Here is a 23,739-nt window from a genome sequence, read left to right on the forward strand (position 1 = left end):
GTCTATTTCTGGGTTCTTTTGATACCTCTGATATATTTGACACATTCCCCTACTAAAAATACTAATTAGTGTTGCTTTAGAATATAGTTTAGTATCTGTTAGGTCCTCCCTCACTATTATTCTTTTTCAAAACATTGTTGGTATAATTACCACTTTTTTTTTTTCCTTCAGATGAAAACAGAAACTTTTCAAGATCCCCTCTCAAATGCTGCCTGGGGATTCTCTTTGGAATTGCATAAAATTTATACATTATTTTGAGAAATGTTAACAGCTTTTTTATAGTAAATCTTTCCGTCTAGAAACATGGTATGTATCTGCGTTCAGCTCTTGTTTTATGTCCTTCAGTAAAATTGCAAAGCTTTTTTCACATAAGTGTTCTGCCTTTCTTGCTTAATTTAGCCTTGGGTAATTTATAGATTTGTTGCTGCTGTAAATTTTTTAAATTTCTATTTCTAATGGGGATGCTATTATAAAGAAAAGCTATTGATCTTTTACTATTCACCTTGTAGCTAGAGATCATTCTAAATTGCCTTTTTATATGTAATAGTTTTTTTTTTAATCTGAGTCTCTTGAATTTTCAATTATTGGACAGTCATAGGTGATTGGTCATTGTTTTCCTTCCAGAGTCCTTCCAGAATTGGAAATAGACCCATGTACAAATGGGAGACAAATGTATGATAATTGGGGCACTTACAGTCAGAGGAAAGGATGGCTCCTTGAATGAAAATGGCATTGGGACAACTGGATCTCCATTTTAAAAAATATATAAAGTAGGCTGGGTGCAGTGGCGCCTGTAATCCCAGCACTTTGGGAGGCCATGGCAGGTGGATCACCTGAGGTCAGGAGTTTGAGACCAGCCTTAGCAACATGGTGAAACCCTGTATCTACTAAAAATACAAAAATAATAGCCTGGCATGGTGGTGTGCACCTGTCCCAGCTACTCGGGAGGCTTAGGCATGGATGACTTGAACCTGGGAGGCGAAGGTTGCAGTGAGCCGAGATCATGCCACTGCACTCCAGCCTGGGCAACACAGCAAGACTCTGTCTCAAAATAAATAAAACAAAATTAAATTAAATTTAAAATAAAGTTATGACTATATTGTACAGCAGATGCAAAAACATTTTCAGATGAATTAAAGGTCTAAACTTAAAAACAAAAGGCCAAACAATTAGAACTAATCAAGGAAATATCTGCCTTTGGCCAGTCACATAGTCAGCCCTTGTCGGGAGGTCAGCCCATGTTTGCTCATCCTGCCTGTCTGCAACATTTCATAAGCCCCTGACTCCGTGACTGTGTGCAGCCCTCCAGAAGAATACCTTGGAGACGATAAGCAGGACAGAGCACAGGTTCTCACATCTCTTGCTTGAATCACTGCATTTTTAAAAAAAGATAAGTTCAATAATCCTAGCGCTTGTACGTAAGATAACATCTGACGGGATTAATGATTATGCCTCTGTCATCTACAACCAGATGTACTCTTGCACCCAAACTTTGCTGAGACGTTGCTCTAATGTAACTTCTGAGCACATTTGACTTCACTTGTGAGCACATGTAGAACTTCTACCACTTGATATATAAGCTGCGAACTGAAATATGGCTTTGAGCAGCCTAGCAGAAACTCTGCAAGACTCTCCCAGGTTGCGATGCTCAGTAACTTTAAATAAAACTATGACTTTAATTCTTTAAAAGTCTGATTTTTCTTTAATTAACAAGAGTATTAGGGAAAAACAGGAAATTTAGATCAAACTATTTTTATTTTATTTTGCACACACAGAGTGAGGAGAATGTTTACAGTATTGTTTAAAAATTGGAAAAATGTTAAAAATTTACTTTACTGATGTATAAGGTCAAGGCTGTATCCAGAAGCAAATATAAACATAATGAAAGGAGGTATTCAGGGAAAAAATTATATATATACAAAATTAAGCAGGTTCTATGGGCCAGGCACACTATAGGAGCTTAAAGTTTGATAAGAAAAGGGTTAATAATTTTACATTGATTAGGCGCAGTGGCTCATGCTTGTAATCCCAGCACTTTGGGAGGCTGAGGCAGAAGGATCTCTTGAGGTCGAGTGTTTGAGACCAGCTCTGGCAACATAGTGAGACCCCACCTCTACAAAAAAAAAAAAAAAAAAAAATTATGTTAAATAAGATAAATGTACATAAATTTATACCAATAAGCAACATTATATCAGCTACAGGCAATCATCCCTTTGCATGATAGTGTGAGACTGCAAAAAAAGACTGTGCAAGCTAAAACCATGCAAAACAGTTATAATAATCAATGGGGAAAGTTACAACCGTCTGTGATGTTTAAATTTTTGTTGGAACATTGCATTGAAAACTTTCCTTCTCTTGGTTATAAATGTATAGTGAAATGGGAAAAAACGTACAACTAATATTTATTCAGCATACTCTAAAATTTTAGAAACATTGAGAATTAAACTGTTTTATTTCCTTATAAAAAACATATCAAGAGTAGTCTGAAAAGTTTTTGCCTTTTTGTCATATAATTTATGGTACAATATGAACATCTTTTCTATGCTTTGGAGAATTGTCATACTCTTTTTTTTTTTTTTTTTTTGAGACAGAGTCTCGCTCTGTCGCCCGGGCTGGAGTGCAGTGGCCGGATCTCAGCTCACTGCAAGCTCCGCCTCCCGGGTTTACGCCATTCTCCTGCCTCAGCCTCCCGAGTAGCTGGGACTACAGGCGCCCGCCACCTCGCCCGGCTAGTTTTTTGTATTTTTTAGTAGAGACAGGGTTTCACTGTGTTAGCCAGGATGGTCTCGATCTCCTGACCTCGTGATCCGCCCGTCTCGGCCTCCCAAAGTGCTGGGATGACAGGCTTGAGCCACCGCGCCCGGCCTGTCATACTCTTTTCTAAGTTTGAATCAGATACCAACATTTTATCCTTCGTGCTTTCAATGTCATAAAATATCTCTGAGAATTCCTTTAATGAAAAATTTTTTTGCTGCTGTCACTTCCTCTGGAAGATCTTCATCCTTTTTCTCACAAATATTTTTCTTCATTTATGTCAATAAAGTCACCTTCACCAAATGCCTCTGACTGCCTGTGCATTCTGTCAACAATTTCATCTATAGCTCCATTGATGTTGGACTCAAATTTCATGTCTAGCATTATCATTCATTGTTTTTGTTTTCTTTTTTTTATTCTGCATTCATCTTTACTGACCAAGTCCCTATTTCAATTGTTCACTTTTGTGGAATGCTGTGTGGGTTTATCACCAGGAGACAAAGAAGCAACACAGCTACATGCTTTGCTGCCTGTGTGTAAATGGAAGAACAGGTGCACAGTGACCATAACACAACCCAAGTGTCCCTAGATGGATAAATGGATAAACAAAATATGGTATAATCATACAATAAAATATTAATTAGCCATAAAAAGGAATGATGTTGGGTACATACCACAATATGAAGGAACCTTGAAAACATTATGCTAAGGCACAGGTCACAAAGACTATCCATTGTATGATTCCATTAACATGAAATATTCAGGATAGGCAAATCCATAAAGACAGCAAGTAGATTAGTGGTAGCCTAGTGTGGAGAGATTCAGGGAAATGAGAAGTGACTGTTAATTAGTATGAGTTTGGGAAGTGATTAAAATGTTCTAAAATGTATAATTATGATGGCCACACAACTCTGTGCAACTAAAAATCATTGAATTGTACACCTTAAATGGGTGGCTTACATAGTATATGAATTATATCTTGATAAAGTTGGCATTTAAAAAATCTTATTTCCCATTTAGTTTAAATGTTCATGGGAGGGAAGGCAGATAACACCTTAGGAAGCTATTCAATGCTCAAGAAAAACAATAATTAATTACGATAAATCATCACAGTGAAACACAGAAATCATATGATTACAATTAGAAATTATAACTATGAAGATTAAGGCCAGGCACAGTGGTTCATGACTGTAATCCCAGCACTTTGGGAGACCGAGGTGGCTGGATCACTTGAGGCCAGGAGTTAGAGACCAGCCTGGCCAACATGGCAAAACCCCATCTCTACTAAAAATTTGCCAGGTGTGGTAGTGCACACTTGTAGTCCCAGCTACTCGGGAGGCTGGGGTGGGAGGATTGTTTGAGCCCAGGAGGTGGAGGCTGCAGTGAGCCGAGATTGTGCCACTGCACTCCAGCCTGGGCAACAGTTAGACCCTATCTAAAAAAACAACAAAACAACAACAACAAAAAAACTATAAAGATTAAAACATGGAAAAGATACATATAGTATAATGTTAAGTGAAAAAAGTTGAGTGCAACATTGTACCTAAACAACAAATTCTAAAGTGTTCCCTGGAATACAGTTTAATCTTGTTATGTTTGCTCTGTCATTACAGGACCTGCAGTTCCTAAATATACTAGGCACTCCCTCTTTCTTTCTCATCTCCCCAGATGAAATGATTTGAAACCATGCTATAAAGAGTTATCCTATACATATTGAAATTCCACTTGACATTGATTATACATACATATAAACATACATACATATACACACACACACACACACACAGAGAGAGCCATTCTATTTAAAAGCTGTAAATACAAATTTTATATCAGGGTCTCTGGTTATTTTCAGGCTAAAAACACTCCATCTTAAAACAGGATGGCATTTAGCGCTTGGGTAGATTCTGGAAGCAACCTGTGTCAGAATGTAGCTGGCACCTATGCAGACCAAGTCCAGTAGGTGGAAAGAGAAAACAAAATTCTGCTTGCAGGAACTAACTTAAAATAAATAAATAAATAAATAAATAAATAAATAAATAAATAAAAATGAAAAAAAAAAAAAAGAAAAAGAATTTGGAGTCTTTTACACAGACCAACTTGGATTTGAATCTGTTCTAAAATTCACCAACCATGTGACCTTTTGCTCTACTTAATTTACCTCTCTGTCTCTGAGCTTCAGCCTTCCCGCTGGTAAAATGGGAATAATATCTACCTCAAAGAGTTTCTGTAAAACTTGCGAAAGTTAGAGCAAAGCGCTAACAAAGTACCTCCCTCATAGTAGAGGCTCAATAAATGGTAGAGATGTGAGAAGAGGAGCAGCTGTGGTTCAGGTAGTAGGAATAATAGGATTTTTGGTAATCACGGGTGAGTTAATCATTAAAGAGCCAAGGGCCAAATGTCAAGTGCTTAGGTCAGGGGGACAAAACTAGGAGTGTATTCAGGAGATCACCAAGCAAACAAAACAAATATAAAAAAATAAGACAGAGGAGGTCATGGTCCCCAGGATGCATTCAGGAATGAAGAAACAGAAAAAATAGGCAAGTGTGCAAGAAGCAAAGCAGAGCTTTCTCCAGGAGAGCGAAGCTGCACCTGAGGCTGCTTCCACCGGCGCACGGGATTTCTCTTGCCAGTCAGCATCCTCATCTCAAGGCCTGAAGGGATCCTGGCCTATCACAGGATTTTGTTCTTGTAGGACAAAGTTTCTTTACATATGCCAGCTCATTCTATCTCCTGTATATTCTGTGAATTCCGTATATCTGTATTGGCACCTAATGGTATTTCCAGCTGGAGAGAGGGAGGCCAGAGTCCCTGACATTCTCTGCATTGATTTGTCTACTGAGGCAGGGTCAATTATCTTCAAAAAGGTATTTGAGGCCAGGTGCAGTGGCTCATGCCTATAATCCCAGCACTTCGGGAGGCCAGGGCAGGTGGATGCCTTGAGCACAGGACTTTGAGACCACCCTGGGCAACATAGAGAGACCTCGTCTTGATAAAATATAAAAATTAAAAAATTATTTGACTATGTCCCTGACATTATCAAGTCTAGTGATTTTCAGACTTTATAGCAACAGAACCCATTTTGAAGGAAAAAGAATTGTATTTGGGACCCCAATAATAAAGAAAAAAACTATTCTCAATTGACATAATGCATATTTTAAATTCAAATTTATAATATGTACAACTTATAACGTCAGTTAATTAGAATAATGAGGCTGTTCTAATGAACACCAAAATTAAAAATGATACTGAATGTTGTAGCAATCTCTAGAGCAAATTTATTTATTTATTTTTATTTATTTTATGTATTTATTTTTTTGAGATGGAATTTTGCTCTTGTCACCCAGGCTGGAGTACAATGGCGTGATCTTGGCTCACTGCAACCTCTGCCTCTCAGGTTCAAGTGAGTCTCCTGCCTCAGCCTCCCGAGTAGCTGGGATTACAGGCACCCACCACCTTGCTCGGCTAAGTTTTGTGTTATTAGTAGAGATGGGGTTTCACCATGTTGGCCAGGCTGGTCTCAAACTTCTGACCTCAGGTGGTCAGCCCACACTGGCCTCTCAAAGTGCTGGGATTACGGGTGTGAGTCACCACACCCAGCCGTTTTTTAAAAAAAACTTTTATTTTTTAGAGACAGAGTCTTGTTCTATCACCCAGGCTGGAGTGCAATGGCACTATCTCGGCTTACTGCAGCCTTGACTTCCCGGGCTCAAGTAACCCTCTTACTTCAGGCCCCAAGTAGCTGGGACTACAAGTGCATGCCACCATGCCCGGCAAATTTTTTCTTTTTTTCTTTTTTTAATTGTACAGTACTAAAAATTCTGACAATATTCAGGAAGAGTTGTAAAGAGTAAAAGCTATTTTTTTCTTATATTTAAAACCATTTGATTTATTTATTACATTGACAATTGTTTCCCCAGCAGTGGTAAAAATGACATCAAAATAACAATTTTGTAAGCTCAGATCATTAATATAAAATCAGTAATCAGGCCGGGCGCAGTGGCTCACACCTGTAATCCCAGCACTTTGGGAGGCTGAGATGGGTGGAACACCAGGTGAAGAGATCGAGACCATGCTGGCCAACATGGTGAAACCCTGTCTCTACTAAAAATACAAAAATTAGCTGGGTGTGGTGGTGCACGCCTGTAGTCCCAGCTACTCGGGAGGCTGAGGCAGGAGAATTGCTTCAACCTGGGAGGTGGAGGTTGCAGTGAGCTGAGATGAGATCATGCCACTGCACTCCAGCCTGGCAACAGAGCGAGACTACATCTCAAAAAAATATATAAATAAATCAGTAATCAGCTTTTTAACAGGTGTAGAGATTGGAGAAAAGGATAACCAGAATGTTTAACTCAAAGTTGAATCACCAGCAATATCCAACACTAGTTGATATTTTTATCAAAATATAAAAATCAAACATGAAATTGGCAAAATATACAATAAGGGCCAAAATTCTTATATCATATTATCGTAACATAGCATATTGTATATTTAGCCACTACTATGTAACAACTACCCATTCACTGTGGAATACTCTCAAGGAGTCTCAAATAGGTGTCCAATCTCTGCCTTATTATAACAGATTTCTTTCCATTTAGCAATGTTATAGAATGTCATATATATACTTATTTAAATATATATAAATTTACATATTATTTATATATAAGCAAAAAAAATTGGATACAATTCAACCTTAAAATAAGGTCATAGCACTGTTATTTGCCATACAGCACTTTTAGAAGAAGATAAATGTTCTGAAGATCATAGGGGGCTGATAATTGATATATCATGTTCTGCAATCATCGTGCCCAGCATTTTGAGTTAGTTGCTGTTGCACTATTGTATGACCTATCAGATTTGGATAACAAATTTGTCCTGAAAAGAGAACAAAAGATAGATCTTTGAAAATGAATATACATATAGCACTGTTTCCATGGGAGAATTTAGAGTGATTGTTTTAAAGGTGTTTCTCTTTCCTTTCCCCAGATGAACCTCTACATTAAGTCATTAGGGTGTAAACCCCAAAATCTTCTATAAACGAATAAAACAACGCAAACATTGCTACACATTCAAATCCAGTACTGATTCGGAAGAGCTATGGCCATAGCTCTATTGCCAATCTAGGACACTGAGACCTGCTTTTTCAGGCTAAGAACACCAGGTGGCATATGGTGGCTGAATCAGAGCCTCGGTAACCATGGCAACCAGCTACCCTTCCAGCTCTGCAGCTGCCATCTTTTATCCAAAGCAGCGTTCTGTGCACGCTGGGGGTTTTGCTTTGAAATGGTGGTGTGGTGTGCTGTTCATTCTTCATACGGTCAGGGTTCCTACTTCTGGGCGGGGAATTCAGGTGTCAGAAATAGATAAATACTTCAGATCAGTAGCATTCATTTTATTTTCTGTGCATTATTTATTGTGTCTACATAAAGTCATCTGCAAACTGATACTTGAGAGGGCCACACCTTTCACAGCAGGCTTTCTCTAGGGAGGCTAGACTTCACTGAAGGGAAATGAATGATGGAGTGAATAAGTCCTCTCCTGACGAAGGTTAAGAACAAATATGAGTGCCCAGCTCAGTGCTTGAATTGGTTGTAGGTACAATAACCCTGAGATTTGCCTGTACCCTAAGGGATGTCTGCTAGAAATATCACTGATCTATAGACAGAAGACATCTGTTCACCAACCCACTGGGAGGCTCTAGTTGACATAAATAGTACCTTCTCACAAAATTTGTTTTGTGTCTGCCATGCAATAATAAACCAAATATTTATAAATTGGAAACTAGCCATTTCCATTTTTATCAGTCAAAAGTGATGAGATTTTCTAAGTTAATTGTCAGGCATTGCCCCTGGTGATTGGCATTATATCACACACCCAGCTGCCAAAAGCCATTTTCTTTGCTACTGGGAAGAAAGCTAAAATGAGTAATGTTATCCAAACTTCCCTAAATTCCAAAAAGGCTCTGGACCTGAAGCAGGACTCATTTATAAACACATCTATTTAAGCCTGGTGTTTTTCTCGCTATTACAGGGACTGTATCATAAATGTGCATTCTTTAGATGAAAGATCCTTCTCATAGAATGACAGTTCTGTTAAAAACCCATTATATTATGTCGCATAAAAAATGAAAAATTCACATTGTATATGTAACATAATAATAATGAAGGATGAAAGAGAAGAACTTCTGCTGGGAAAAATGACTGAAAAGAAATACAATGAATATTAAAAACCATGAGGCTTTGAATGGATTTTTTTTCTTCTTTCCACATTTACGGGCTTTCTACTTCTTAATCAGAACTTATTACTATGTCATAAACTTATGAAAACATTGAAATATTGTATTTTAGAATACATTTTAGAATTATATTTCCTATAGCAATGTCATTGCTTTTCACTTATCATGTTATAAATGTAAAACTTTAGCATTTCATTTGAAGGAATCATTTGAAATCATGAACTTCTCAAAATATTTTAATTCATTTTAATTGCTAAATAAATTGCAATATGCTTGCTCTAATAGGAAGAAAACTTTTTCAAAATCTATAAATAAGAAACTACTATTAAAACAGTTTTTATTTGATATTCCCTGTGAATTAAAGTATTATTTAAGGGTATCAGAAAGGAATTATTACATTTAATTTCAAGTCAAACCCAGCTTCTGGTTATTTTATAAAAATATCTATTAACACGAGGGATTTTATATCTTTATCTATATATATAGATATAGATACAGATAGATATATATTCATTGAGAAAGCTGCTTATAATTTGAGAAAATGGAGTTTTCACACATTTACTGGTTTCATACTACCACATGTTTTCCTCCCGCCTCTCTTTTCCATCTTTAGCTTAAAAAAGGGAAAGAAGACGACGAGGAGGAAGAAGAGGAGAAGGAGGAGGAGGAGAAAAGGATTTGAGGAAATTGAATCAGTTCTGGAACAGCAGACACAGGTAACCCATGCAAGCTAATCATTTGGGACACTTTATAAATGATTGTTCATTGTTGATTGACAAGAGCCTGTGTCACTGACTGGAAAGGATGGAGGTGGGTCACTGATGAAAGCACCTTACTCACTCTCCTCCAGGCCAGCTCCACTGTGGTGACCGCAGCATTCAACACTACACTCAGCATAGTGAATTTCTGTGGGGCTATTAAGAATTATGTTCTAGAGACACACTTAATAATATGAAAACATGTTCAAATTATGTCATTATGTGTGAGAAAAATTATGATATTGAGATAGATGACAGTCAAACCCTCAATGAGGTTCTCAATGATTAAGAACCATCATCTCTGTCATCAATTAATTAGCTCAAGTGTAAGTATTTTCTGATTTTTTCTCACACATTGCAAATATTTTCTGCCAAATTGTTGTTTGTGTGCATTGGGAAGTGGGATAGGGGAGTTGTGGAGATGGGGTCTCACTGTGTTGCCCAGCCTGGTCTTGAGCTCCTGGACTCAGGAGATCCTCCCACCTTGGCTTCTCAAAGTGCTGGGATTACAGGTGCAAGCCACTGCACCCAGCCAAATTGTGGCTTTTTAACAACATTTTGCTTGTTTTCTTTTTTCTCTCTCTCTTTTTTTTTCTTTTTAACAACATTTTAAATGATATCTTTTGTCATTGCTTAATATTTTGCTTTTATCTAATTAAGTCACTCAGTCTTTTCTTTTTCTAACTCTGGGTTTTGTGTTGAAGGAATTCAGGACATGCTACCCCAAAACGTGAAACTTTGGCATTTGAGAAGACAGCAGAAGCAGGAAGGTCACTCTCACTATCTCCCCAACAATGCCCCAATCCCCTGAAACAGATCATAAAACCTAGGAAGGATTTCCTGACCATCCCCTCAAGTAGGTCTTATGACCCTCATGTGGGAGGTGTCCTCCCTACACCCAGAAGATAGGAACATCCTCTTTTCTGAAGACACAGGAACAAAGAGAAGAGTTTGAACAAACAGGGCTTCCTAAGTTCTCCCCAGTTTATTACCATTATGTTACAGTCTCACCAATGCACCACAATGTAGTAGTCTCTCGTTGTTTGAGGTACCACCCTGAGTTCTTTGTCTCACAACCATGACAATTAAGGAACATGATCACCAAGGTTGAGGTTGGAGTGGAAGTTTAATAAGCAAATGAAGAAAGTTCTCCACCACAGAGAGGGGGCCCAAAAGAGGTTGCCATTTTTACAGTTGAATGCAAAGGCTTTTATAAGAAACCAATTAGAGCTGGGCATCTCATTTGCATGAGATGCGAATTTCTGGTAGCTCCACCCCATCCTCCTAATGTGCATGTAGGCCCTTAGCTTGAGTTACTCCATATTGCTTTGTTGCCCTTACTGCACATGTGTCAGGGGATGGAATTTTCCATTGCAGGCATGTCTGGGCAAGTCACCTGTGTAGCCTTTCTTATCTGTGTGGCTCTGGGCATGTCTTAGGCAAGCCCCGCTGTGCAAGTTGCCTTATCTGTGCCTGCAGCTTGATTTTTCTGGCTGTTCTTTTGTTTGAGAGGATTCAACCAAGGACCCACCATAACTGCCTGCCTGACTGGTTTCTTCCTTCCTCCTCTCTCAATGACATCATTCTCCCTTTGTTCAATCATATTTCTTCATCAAACCTAGCATAAAGAATATACAAATTTATGCATTTGGGGGAGGTCTTCCTTTCCTTATGAAGGCTTCCATACCACGTATAACTTGTAGTAAATAAATGTGTATGATTTTCTCTTGTGAATCTGTATTTTGTTATAGGGCCCTCAGCCATGAACCTAGAGATTAGTGAGCAAAAAGTATTTTTTTCTCAAGTGTTTCTTGCTTGAGATTACTTTCTTATCCCCAAGATTAAAATATTATCTGTTTCTTCCATGATTTTTATGGTGTTTACACCTATTTCTTTAATCTTTCCAGAATGTATTTTTGTACATGCTGAAATTTAGAATTAATTTTGCAAAAAGGAAAACGCTACTTGCTACTTTTACTATAATTATAATAATTATTATGTTTTTTTCTTTTTTCTTTTTTAAAATTATTATTATTACTATTATTATTTTTGAGACAGGGTCTCACTGTGTCACCCAGGCTAGAGTGTAGTGGTGCAATCTGGGCTCACTGCAACTTCTGCCTCCCAGGTTCAAGTGATCATCCCAACTCAGCTTCCCAAGTAGCTGGGACTACAGGTGTGTGCCACCACAATTATTATTTTATTAGACCCTCTGTGGATCTTGTTCCATCTCTAATATCTCTGCCAAATGCTTTGAATCATGTAGATATATTTAAATTATAACTGGTGCAAAGAAGGAATAATTTGAAAAAGAAGAAATACTTTTAATACACATGCAAATAATAGACGTATTTATCTAGTTACTTGCATGCATTTATGGCCAAAAGCCATGAATTATAAAAAGAAGTAGCTGCAGCCAGGTGTGGTAGCTTATGCCTGAAATCCTAGCACTTTGGGAGGCCAAGCGGGGTGGATCACCAGAGGTACGAAGTTCAAGACCAGGCTGGCCAACATGGTGAAACCCTGTCTTTACTAAAAATACAAACATTAGCTGGGCATGGTGGTGGGTGCCTATAATCCCAGCTACTTGGGAGGCTGAGGAGAACTGCTTAAACCCTGGGGGATGGAGGTTGCAGTGAACTGAGATCGTGCCACTTCACTCCAGCCTGGGCGTAAGAGCAAAACTCCATCCCCGCCGCACCCCCCTCACCAAGATAGAAAAAAAAAAAAGGAAGTAGCTGCAATGCTGTTTTCAAGGTACGTAAGCCAATTTGGTCATACACACTTATTAGTTGCCTTATGATAGATATCCAAAGCTTCCAATAGTTAGAAGCCGGTGACAACCATAGAGACTTCAATTCCAGATGGTATGTTATAATGAAAGCAAATTTCAGACCTCATTCAGCCATGGGTATAAATATGTATTAGCAATCAGGCCCTCCAAATAGTCATACAACCCATTTTGTAAGCTTGATGAAGTCTTAGCTCTCTGACCTTTCAGTGTTCCCACAGAACCTTATGCGCATCAGAGACAGGAGGACCACGTTCCAGCTTTGGGGCAGGATTAACTAACTCTCAAGTAAGAGTCAGGTGAAAAATGCTCTCACTACAGTCTAGAATTTCAAGTCTGGAGAGATAATTCAAACAGTCTAGAATTTCAAGCCTGGAGACATAATTCAAAGTGAATAGACAGGCTAGCTGAACTTTTACACCTCATTTATGCAAAGGCAAGAGTATCCATAAAACATTTTTATACAATCCACATAAAATTGAATTCATTTTACCAGTAAAAAAATCATTTCTAACATCCCTTATGCTAATTAACAAACCCCCTGGGATTGATGTGAGATAAAGATGGCTGGAACCATAATCTAATCCTCCTGGAATATGGCTTCTGAATTGAGATTTTTTTTTTTTTTTTTTTTTTTTTGTGAGATGAAGCCTCACTTTGTTGCTGAGGCTGGAGTGCAGTGGCACCACCCCGGCTCACTGCAACCTCTGCCTCCCGGTTTCAAGCGATTCTCCTGCCTCAGCCCCCCAAGTAGCTGAGATTACAGACATGCACCACAATGCCCAGCTAATTTTTTTTTTTTTGAATTTTTAGTAGAGACGGGGTTTTGCCTTGTTGGCTAGGCTGGTCTTGAACTCCTAACTTCAAGTGATCCCCCTGCCTTGGCCTTGCAGAGTACTGGAATTACCTGCATGAGTCACCATGCCTGGCCTGAAATGACAATTTCAAATATTAACCTACCATGGCTGGAGTATATTTTTCCTGAGGGAGTTCAGAAATATCACTCCAAAATATGCAGCACTGGTATGCTGATTACTTTAAACCGAAGTCTTTTGGGAAATGGCAAATGCACAGATGGACTTTTCTTGAATTTCCCTTATCTGACTAAGTGCAGATTCTGCAGAAGGAAGCCAATTGTCATGAAAATGCTTCCTGGGGATTTTTATCTATCCGCGAAGATTAACACACAACAGAAGTCAAACCTAGAAAAAGCCGGAGGTTAGCACCTCCTACAGACAGAATATAACCTATTCTTCGGAAGGCTGATTCGTATTTTTCATAATCATTTACTCTCTCTAGGTTGCCTACATACTCCTCTTCCCTCTTTCCTATCCTATGAAGGGAATATAAAAGCTTTTAGGTCTCATTGAGTTATTGGGCAGTTTCTTACCTTCCATGTGATGCCCTTCTGCATGTCAATAAAATGTACATATATTATATATATTTTTTCTCCTTTTAATCTGTCTATTGCCAGCTTATTTCACCAGACTTTTAGCCTCAAATCTTCAGAACAGGGGAAAGGACTTCCTTCACCCATATATCCCAATTATGTAACCTTCTGATTGGTTCTTCCTGCCTGCTGCACACACAAAATCAACTCACTGAGACCATGCCATTGCAGTAAAGAACGAGTTTGACTGACACAAGGCTGGCCACACCACACAGGAGACTGTTATCACTCAACTCAATCTCCCCAAAGGCTCAAAGGTTAGGGTTTTTTCCAAGATCGTTTGATGAGCAGGGGCCTAGGGTAGGGGTATACCGATTGGTTGGGTCAGAGATGAAATCATAGGGAATCAAAGCTGCCCTCTTATGCTGGGTAAGTTCCCAGGATGGGGCCACATGACTGGTTGGCAGGTACAGGTGGGGCCATCCCTTGTCAGAAATGCAAAAACCTGTGTTATGCCCAGACTGTTTGTTCCCCAAAGAAGACCACCAGAGTCCAGAGTCAAAGCCAAGCGGCAAGGATCTTTACTACAAGTTCGAACTTGGTCCCTCCTTTACACAGTATACAAGAGGGCCCCGAACAATGCGAGCGTTTGCTTTTTATAGCCCGAAAGTTGTAGGGGAACAAAGAAATTCTTTTGGCTCCTGCGCTTTCAGTAACCTTGAACGGCTGTCTCCTTATCGGAGACTTTCCAGGTGGTGTTTGTACTGAGCTCAGGGAGTTTTGAGCCCGGGGCTGAGGAATGTGCCCAGCTCCTTTCATTCCCCCCTTCTTTTCAGGTATCTTTAGAGCCAATCTTGGGTCTTATAGATCTGATTCTGTTTCAGCGTTTACAGGTTGGTATTGGGCTCTGAGGACCATGAGTTGTACGGTGTCAAATCTCTCCCTAATAAATTGTAAAATTCTGTTAACAACACAAGGTCCTACGGTAAGCAGAAATAGTAGACTTAGCAGGGGTCTAAGGAAGGGGGCTAACAGAGAAAACATAGAGGAATTCCACCATTGGTCTGCAGCTGAAGCAAACTGCCGTGTTTTTACTTCAGTGCTTAACTTGCGTAACTGTTGGACCCGGTCCTCTACAAGTCCTGATTCATTTATGTAGAAACAACAGTCTTCTTTTAGAAATATACATGTACCACCTTTTTCTGCAGTGAGTAGGTCTAGGGCCCTCCGGTTTTGCAAGGTTACCTGAGTTAGGGACGTGAGCTGCCGCTGAAGGGAGGCAAGGGACTCAGCCGACTCCTCCATAGCAACGGCAAATTGTTGGTATAACTTGTTACTTTCTATGAGGGTGTGACCTAGGGCTCCCCCCGCCAGTCCGGCCGCAATGAAGGATGCGGTGAGGGAGATTCCTGCAATGAGGGGGAGAAATATGGCTCGTGCAGGTCTTGGTCTAGGGTCTGGGTGAATAACAGCACTAGTCCAGTTACCGGTATACCCTAGGAACTCGCCAGCAGTTAGTAGAGTCAACCGGGGAACTAATGTGACAGGGAGACATAGTAGGTTATTAACAGAAGGATTAGGTAGGTTCTTAGATAAGGTTCCATTACACCAGAAGAATATGCCTGATGGAGCCCTTAAGGTGATATTAGGGGGCGTTGCAGTGATGCTGCAGAGGCTGGAATTGGTTCCTGAGAAACAGTAGGGAAACTTCTCCTGACTGGGGTTTAGGTATAGGGGCACGTTCAGGATAGGAGCATACGAGTGGTTTCGGAGGTTGTTAGCTTGGGCAAAGGTAGAGGGTCCCCATGGCAGAGGGACAGCTGTTAGCGGTGGACGCCCTAGAGTGGCGCACAGGAAGCAGCCAGACAGGCTATGAAGTCCTGTAAGGTTAGCAAGTTCTAGTCCTTCTTGTAATAACTTTAACCAGGAGAAAGGACGTAAGTCTTGTGTTAGTCTGTTTTCCTGTTGTTGGATATTCCCGTGGACCAGGGGCAGTACTTGCACTAGGCCTCGCCACAGATAGAGGTGACTGCTAGGCCATGTGGAGGAGGGGGAGTAGTATACAGCCCCATGTTGAGGTGTGGTCCAGCGGGAGTTCCAGGGGTCTCTAACTATCCATGTATATGGAAAGTCTCTATCCCGTCTATGATAGAAGGGCCATTTAGGGTCTAACTGTTTTCTCTCTCCCCAATAACGGGGTCTGTGGATGTTACAATAGTTATAAGGACAGCCAGCATTTTGGTGCCACCAATAGTGTTTACAATTGTATTTAGTCTGATCAAACTCAAAGCATATTATTGGTGTCATAGGTTTGGCTATTTGAAAACCAGTAAAATTTAGTAGAATTGGGCTGTTGCACCCTGAGGAAGGGCAATCAGCACTGGCCAATAATTTTCCGGGCTTATGAGGTTGCCCAGGGTGGGTTCGGTTTTCATAAAGCCAGAATCTCCAGACAAAGGGATTATGAGCTGGTTTTGTGATTTCTCCAGCGGCCACTAGGGCGACTAACATTAGGGTTAGACTATCTAACTGCATGTTTGCAGTGAGCTATGCTGCCGGCGCAGGGTGAGTTTTAAGGGGTTGTTCCTAGCTCTGTCCACAGTCCACGTGTCCGGTGCTTCAGCCGCCGCCGTGATTTGTCCGCGTGGGTGTAGTGGATCCACGATGCGATGCCTTCTACCTTCAGGGCGGTGGGTGTGGTTAGGAGTACCTGGAGTGGTCCTTTCTACCTGGGTTCTAGGGTCTCTTGTCGGTGTCGCTTGACCAGGACCCAGTCTCCCGGCTGGTATGGATGGGGTGTCGGCGGGGGACCGGTCTCATATAGTTCCTTCAGCTTGGGCCAGATTTCTTGATGAATTTTCTGCAAGGCTTGTAGGGAAAACAAGAGTTCAGAGACATTTTCTGTTTCGGACTTGAGCAGATCATCTTTTAGGCCGGGAACTAAGGGTGGGGGTCTGCCATACATAATTTCATAAGGAGTAAGGCCCAGTCTGTAAGGGGTATTACGGGCCCGGAACAGAGCGTAGGGGAGAAGGACCACCCAATTAGCGCCAGTCTCCATAGTCAATTTAGTTAAGGTTTCTTTTAAGGTCCGATTCATTCTCTCTACCTGTCCTGAACTCTGGGGCCTGTAAGCGCAATGTAGTTTCCAATTTGCCCCAAGGATGGAAGCCAAATCCTGACTTACCTTAGCGACGAAGGCCGGCCTATTATCTGACCTTATCTGGACAGGGAAGCCATACCTGGGGAGGATATCTTCCAGGATTTTCTTTGCTATAACCTGAGCAGTTTCTTTCTTGGTGGGGAATGCTTCAGTCCACCCTGAAAAAGTATCTACAAAGACAAGTAAGTACCGATACCCGTATTTTCCTGGCTTTATCTCAGTAAAATCTACTTCCCAGTAGATACCGGGCCTGGTTCCCCTAAGCCTTGTTCCCGTTGTAGCCTGGGATTGGGGGTAGGCGTTGTTAAGCTGGCAGACTTTGCAACTTGTCACGATGTTGCTGGCCATCTCGGCTGTATGTCTGAATTTGAGCTTAGAGCGTCTGATCAGGTCTATTATCCGCCGAGCGCCCAGGTGGGTGGTTCGGTGGATGTGTTCTAACATTTGTTGTCCTAATTTTTCTAGTAGGATGGTTTGGTCATTAGTATCAGTCCACCACCTATTCTGGATCTGTTTCAGGGGAAGCTTGTCAATCCACTGGAGATCTTGTTCTGAATAATCAGGGAAATATGGCAAGTCCCGGGGGCCCGGGTCAGGGAGCTGGAGTGCAAGGAGTTGGCTGGGAGCCTTCGCCACCTTTCTTGCAGTTCGGTCCGCTAGAAAGTTGCCTTGAGCAGTTGGAGTAGTTAGTTTCTGATGCCCTGGGCAATGCACAATGGCTAACTTTTCTGGCCTCCATAGGGCTGTTAGCAGGGCTAGGATTTCTTGCTTGTTTTTTATTTCTTTTCCTTCAGCCGTTAGTAACCCCCGCTCCCTGTAAATGGCCCCATGTATATGCGCTGTTGCAAAAGCATATTGGCTGTCTGTATATACTGTCAGCTTTTTCTCCGCCCCTAAGGTAAGAGCTTGGGTGAGCACTATTAGTTCGGCCTTCTGGGCCGATGTCCCCGGGGGCAGGGGTTCCGCCCAGATTACCTCAGTCTCTGAAGTTACTGCCGCTCCAGCGTATCTCTGGCCCTGATGCATGAAGCTGCTCTTATCAGTGAACCAGACGAGGTCGGCGTCAGGAAGTGGGCGATCCTGCAGGTCTTCTCGAACTCCGTGCACCTGAGCTAGTACCTCGGTGCAGTCGTGGAGTGGGGCGTCCAGGTCCAGGTTGGGCAGTAGCGAGGCAGTCTCTTACCCAGTGGCTAGCCTCCTTGCAGTAGGCATATTGGTCTTTTTTCAGATTATTATGCCTGGGGGGGCCACCTAGGTTGGGTGTACTCTGGCTGTAGATGTTCTTTCTGTACTACTGCTGCCAGGACCTTGGTCATTTTTTTAGTGGCCTTAAATTGCCTTTTTTTTCTGGAGTATCTCTGTTATTATAAACCTGCTGGGCTATCTGAAGGAGGTTTTGAATCCGCTTTCCTTCCAAGTCTTCTAATTTCTGGAGTTTTCTTTTAATATCTGGGGCTGCCTGATTTACGAATGACATTACAACAGCTGCCTGACTTCCTGGAGCCTCTGGGTCTATGGGGGTGTACTGTCTAAAAGCTTCCATTAATCTTTCTAAGTAGGTGGCTGGGCTCTCTGTCTTTCCTTGCAGAATAGAATATACTTTAGCCAAATTAGTGGGCTTGCGAGCAGCTGCCCGGAGACCTGCCATTAGAGTCTGGCGATAAAGGTGTAGCCGTCCCTTACCTTCTGCCGTGTTGTAGTCCTATGCCGGCCTGGTCAGAGGAAAGGTCGCGTTTATGAGGTCAGGGTTAGCAGTCGGTTGACCGTCGTCCCCCGGGACCAGCTTTCCAGCTTTTACCTGTATTCCCTCTTGCTCCTCCGTGGTAAACAAGATTCGGAGGAGCTGCTGACAATCATCTTAAATGGGCTGGTGGGTGAACATGACACTATCCAGTAAAGCCAGTAAATCTTTGGGGTTGTCTGAAAACCGAGCACTCTGAGCCTTTTAGTTATACAGATCACTGGTGGAGAATGGCCAGTACTGGAGCTTGGGGATTCCTGTGTCATCTGGGGGTTTTATTTCCCGAAGGGGTAAAGCCACCGTGGAGTCAGGCGGCTGGGGGGGGGGGGCCTAGTCCGCGAAGTGCGCCCTCGCGTCCGCCCCCCCAGCCTTTTAAAGTTACTTTCCCTTTCAGCGAGCCCGCCTCCCCTCCGCCTGCTCTGTCCCTCTATCTCTCTCTCTAATCTTTCCGTTTCTGTCTAAATCTTTGATTGACATACTTACAGGGTCTTTTCTTTAAGTTTCTATCTTATTCGCGCGCGCTTTTTCTCTCTGTCTCTCTGTCATCCCGTGTCCTTTCTCTTTTATACTCAGTCTCTTTCTCTGACTTTCCACGTCTGCCGTTTTCTCCCCTTTCTCTTTCCGATTTCCCTTCTCACTTTCTCCTTTTCCCATCTCTATGGTCTCTCTCTCACTTATTTTCTTTTCTTTTCAGTCTCACTTTCTGTGTCTCTTTTTGTAAAGGAATGTGGGTTGGAATCCCTGTAAAGGAAATCCGCGCTGGAAGCCGGGAGCCCGGGGACCGGGGCCGCGAGCGCGCGCCGGAAGCCGGGAGCCCGGGGACCGGGGCCGCGAGCGCGCGCCGGAAGCCGGGAGCCCGGGGACCGGGGCCGCGAGCGCGCGCCGGAAGCCGGGAGCCCGGGGACCGGGGCCGCGAGCGCGCGCCGGAAGCCGGGAGCCCGGGGACCGGGGCCGCGAGCGCGCGCCGGAAGCCGGGAGCCCGGGGACCGGGGCCGCGAGCGCGCGCCGGAAGCCGGGAGCCCGGGGACCGGGGCCGCGAGCGCGCGCCGGAAGCCGGGAGCCCGGGGACCGGGGCCGCGAGCGCGCGCCGGAAGCCGGGAGCCCGGGGACCGGGCCCGGGGGCGCGCCGGAAGCCCGGAGCCCGGGGACCGGGGCAATTCAGACGGCGAGCGCGCACCCGGGGACCGGGGCAATTCAGACGGCGAGCGCGCACCCGGGGACCGGGGCAATTCAGACGGCGAGCGCGCACCCGGGGACCGGGGCAATTCAGACGGCGAGCGCGCACCCGGGGACCGGGGCAATTCAGACGGCGAGCGCGCACCCGGGGACCGGGGCAATTCAGACGGCGAGCGCGCACCCGGGGACCGGGGCAATTCAGACGGCGAGCGCGCTCCCGGGGACCGGGGTCAGATTCAGACTGCAAGCGCGCACCCGGGGACCGGGGTCAGATTCGGCTGTTGCCCGGATTGCGAACCCGCTCCGGCAACTCAGATCGCAATTTAAATCAGAAGAGAGCCAGGGGACGTCTCCCACCGGTCTCCACTGGCTGTCCTATAGCGCGTCCGCCAGGACTGTGCCAGCCTCAGTTTCAGACCTCGCGAGTCAGAGATTCAGATTCAGAACAGACACACAGACACAGACAGACAAACGGAGACGAGCCAGCTCACCTATCAGTAGATCGATCCTAGCAGATCCGTTGACCAGGGGTCTGGTGGGCTTGGGGAATCCCGGACGGGCCCCCAGATGTTATGCCCAGACTGTTTGTTCCCCAAAGAAGACCACCAGAGTCCAGAGTCAAAGCCAAGCGGCAAGGATCTTTACTACAAGTTCGAACTTGGTCCCTCCTTTACACAGTATACAAGAGGGCCCCGAACAATGCGAGCGTTTGCTTTTTATAGCCCGAAAGTTGTAGGGGAACAAAGAAATTCTTTTGGCTCCTGCGCTTTCAGTAACCTTGAACGGCTGTCTCCTTATCGGAGACTTTCCAGGTGGTGTTTGTACTGAGCTCAGGGAGTTTTGAGCCCGGGGCTGAGGAATGTGCCCAGCTCCTTTCACCTGAAAAGACGTCTCAAAAGCCAGTCTTAGGTTCTACAATAGTGATGTTATCTGCAGGAGTAATAGGGGAAGTTGCAAATCTTCTGACCTCCAGAATAAGGGCTGGTAATTATTTAGAACTCAAGCCCCTCTCATCCTCCTAACTTGGTGGCCTTTCATTAGTTTTGCAAGAACCGTTGAGTTTGGGGAAGGGCTATTATCATTTAAACTATAAACTAAGTTTCTCCCAAAGTCATCTTGGCCCACACCCACGAATGAGCAAAGACAGCCAGCCTGTGAGGCCTAGAAGCAAGATGGACTCAGCCACGTTCAATTTCTCTGTCATACTTTTGCAAAGCCAGTTTCAGTCAGGGCTCTTCAAATGCCCAACTAACTATTCCTAAGTAAAGAATGAAAGTAATTAGAACACATCATACCACACTATCCATGCTGAAGCATTTTAAAGTAAACGTAAAGATAATGTAACGTACAGACACCTTCATTTTTCTCATGGTGATTTCTCTGGGATATTGTTTTGTATTTCCCTGTGTGGCAACATCTGTATTTCTGTAATTATAAAAGGCAAGACTTACTACTTGACTTTAAGAGGGACATTTGAGGCTGGGCACGGTGGCTCATGCCTGTAATCCCAAAGCAGTGGGAGGCCAAGGCAGGTGGATCACCTGAGGTCAGGAGTTCAAGAACAGCCTGGCCAACATTGTGAAACTCCATCTCTACTAAAAATGTAACAATCAGCCAGATGTGGTGATGTATGCCTGTAATCCCAACTACTCTGCAGGCTGAGGCAGGAGAATCGCTTGAATCTGGGAGGTGGAGTTTGCAGTGAGCCAAGATTGTGCCACTGCACTGCAGTCTGGGTGACAAAGTGAGACTCCGTCTCAAAAAAAAAAAAAAAAAAAAAAATTTTTGATTAAGGCCTGGGGATTGCTAGGGGAGCCCAAATCCACTTTTGTCTTAGCCTCGGCCATTATGAGTAACAAACACCCTCTTCTCAACACAGTCTGTGATTCCCATGGGGAGGCTGGATGTTGGGAAAGCTGCCTCTCCCAGTTTGGCTTATTTTTTGACTTATCAGAATCTTCTAAACCAAAAGACCTCTCCTGTTCTTTCTCCTAGGAGGAAAAACTACTAGTTGTCTTCCCAAATGTAGCACTCTTAGACTGCATTCCCCTAAGGATTTCTCTCTAGCTTCTGTATTTTCTCACCCTGTTGACCTTAATCAGTAACAAAGGCTTTTATAATACTACTACTGCATTGCCCCCGACCTCAAGTTTAGAAACTCCTTAGCTCCCTTGCCTCTGGGCAGGTCTGTCTATTGCGTTGCACAAAAGAAGAAGAAAGAAAGAGTAGAGAAAGGAATGTCTAGCCCTAAGCTTTCTTTTGCATCTGTATGCTTGGTGGCCTCGGAATCGCCTGAAGCAGTCAAAGGTAAATAAGCTTTGGTCTATTCTTCCTTTGTTCTCTGAACTGAGACTTTACTCCCGAGGAGATTTTCTTCTCAGATTAGACTTGGAGAGGTCTTTTTTTTCTCCTTTGCTTAGATGATGTGAACTGATAATTTGCATCTACAAAGGGAACTAAGAAATATTGAATGACTAACTCTCTCACAGAAGACTGGTGGAGGTGCTCCATTCTGTAATCTCTCCTCTACTCCAGGAGACCTCCAAAGTAAATGGAAACCCAAAAGCAACGTTTTCAGGGCCAAGTTTATTTTAATATTGTCTCTGGATAGTTCTCTTTACAATCAAACAGGTTTTAAGTCACCAACCTTAAAACCAGCACTCCTCTCCTCCAGTTAAAAAAAAAAATAAATCAGATAATTTTAACAAAAATAAACAAACAAGACATAGGATTTTAAAAAATTAACTCGCTATTACAAACCAAAGAAGGGCAATGTAGTAAAGGCTCAAGCGAAAATCTCACCCCACCCCACCCCTAATAGAGTTTCTCCATAAAGCATAGATTTTTTTTGTTGTTGTTGTTGCAAAATATATATGCACTTTATTCTCAGTGAGGTAAAGGAAAGCATTACTTTTCTTTGTTGAATCAGAATAGACTTTCCTAAGAGAAATAATACGACAAAACTCACTGCAACTGAAATAAAACAGATAAAATGAAGAGATGACAAGATGAAAGGAAAGCAAGCATTACCAAGGAAATCAGAACAAATGGAACAGAAGCAAAATCAAAGTTATCATACCCCTGCCAAAAAGAAATCCTATCAAAAGAAAACAGATAACGGATTGTAAAAGATCACCATACTGTGGGGGAGGGGGACGTGAACAAAGAACAGTGCTCACACATACCTTGGGAATAGTTTTAAATTCCAAACACAAAGGCAGCAGGGACCCTGCAGATGTGAATAAGCCAGCAGCTTTCTATTGAAGAATTTATGAGGTTCTCTTAGCCCCTTCATCTAGCACCTAATAACAGTGCCACCTTTGCCTGAAAACTATCCTGCCTCCCTCAAGCACAGCCATCAAACACATTATAAAAGGAGAGCTTCAGGCTTCAGGAAACACCAGATAATGACACAATTCTGTGGAAATCAGAAAGTATTAGCTTTGATTTCATCAGGCTGACAATACCAATAGACATGTAAGTTACAGTTGTATTTAATAAGAAGCTTGATGAAATTCAAAATACTGGGCTGGCCATTCTCTTTCTCAGTGCAGGTGAGAGTCGGCTAGAGAACATTTGCCTTCTGGTGATAATCATGTCGTTAAAAAAGAACCAGGTAGACAAAAATGTTTCCAATTGAATATACATGTTCACTGCTGCTCATCTACAAATTTCACTAAGAATAATAGTAAAGTAGTATGACTTATAAGCGCAAAAGGCCAAAGAGAATAGGA

At 42.7% G+C, this 23,739-nt stretch overlaps 1 long non-coding RNA gene across 1 annotated transcript in view; it reads right to left on the reverse strand.

The window, feature by feature from the left end:
• Positions 1-1,769: 1,769 nt before the first annotated feature.
• LOC144339985 (uncharacterized) overlaps positions 1,770-23,739 on the reverse strand; it is a 56,216-nt gene continuing 34,246 nt past the window's right edge. Inside the window, exons 4-5 of the long non-coding RNA XR_013415635.1 lie at positions 3,429-3,560; positions 1,770-2,113 (exon numbers count right to left, since the gene is read on the reverse strand). This is a non-coding gene — a long non-coding RNA (uncharacterized LOC144339985). The remainder of the gene's footprint in view (positions 2,114-3,428; positions 3,561-23,739) is intronic.

This window comes from Macaca mulatta, chromosome 3 (genome assembly GCF_049350105.2).
Source record: "Macaca mulatta isolate MMU2019108-1 chromosome 3, T2T-MMU8v2.0, whole genome shotgun sequence".
NCBI classification, from domain to species: domain Eukaryota; kingdom Metazoa; phylum Chordata; class Mammalia; order Primates; family Cercopithecidae; genus Macaca; species Macaca mulatta.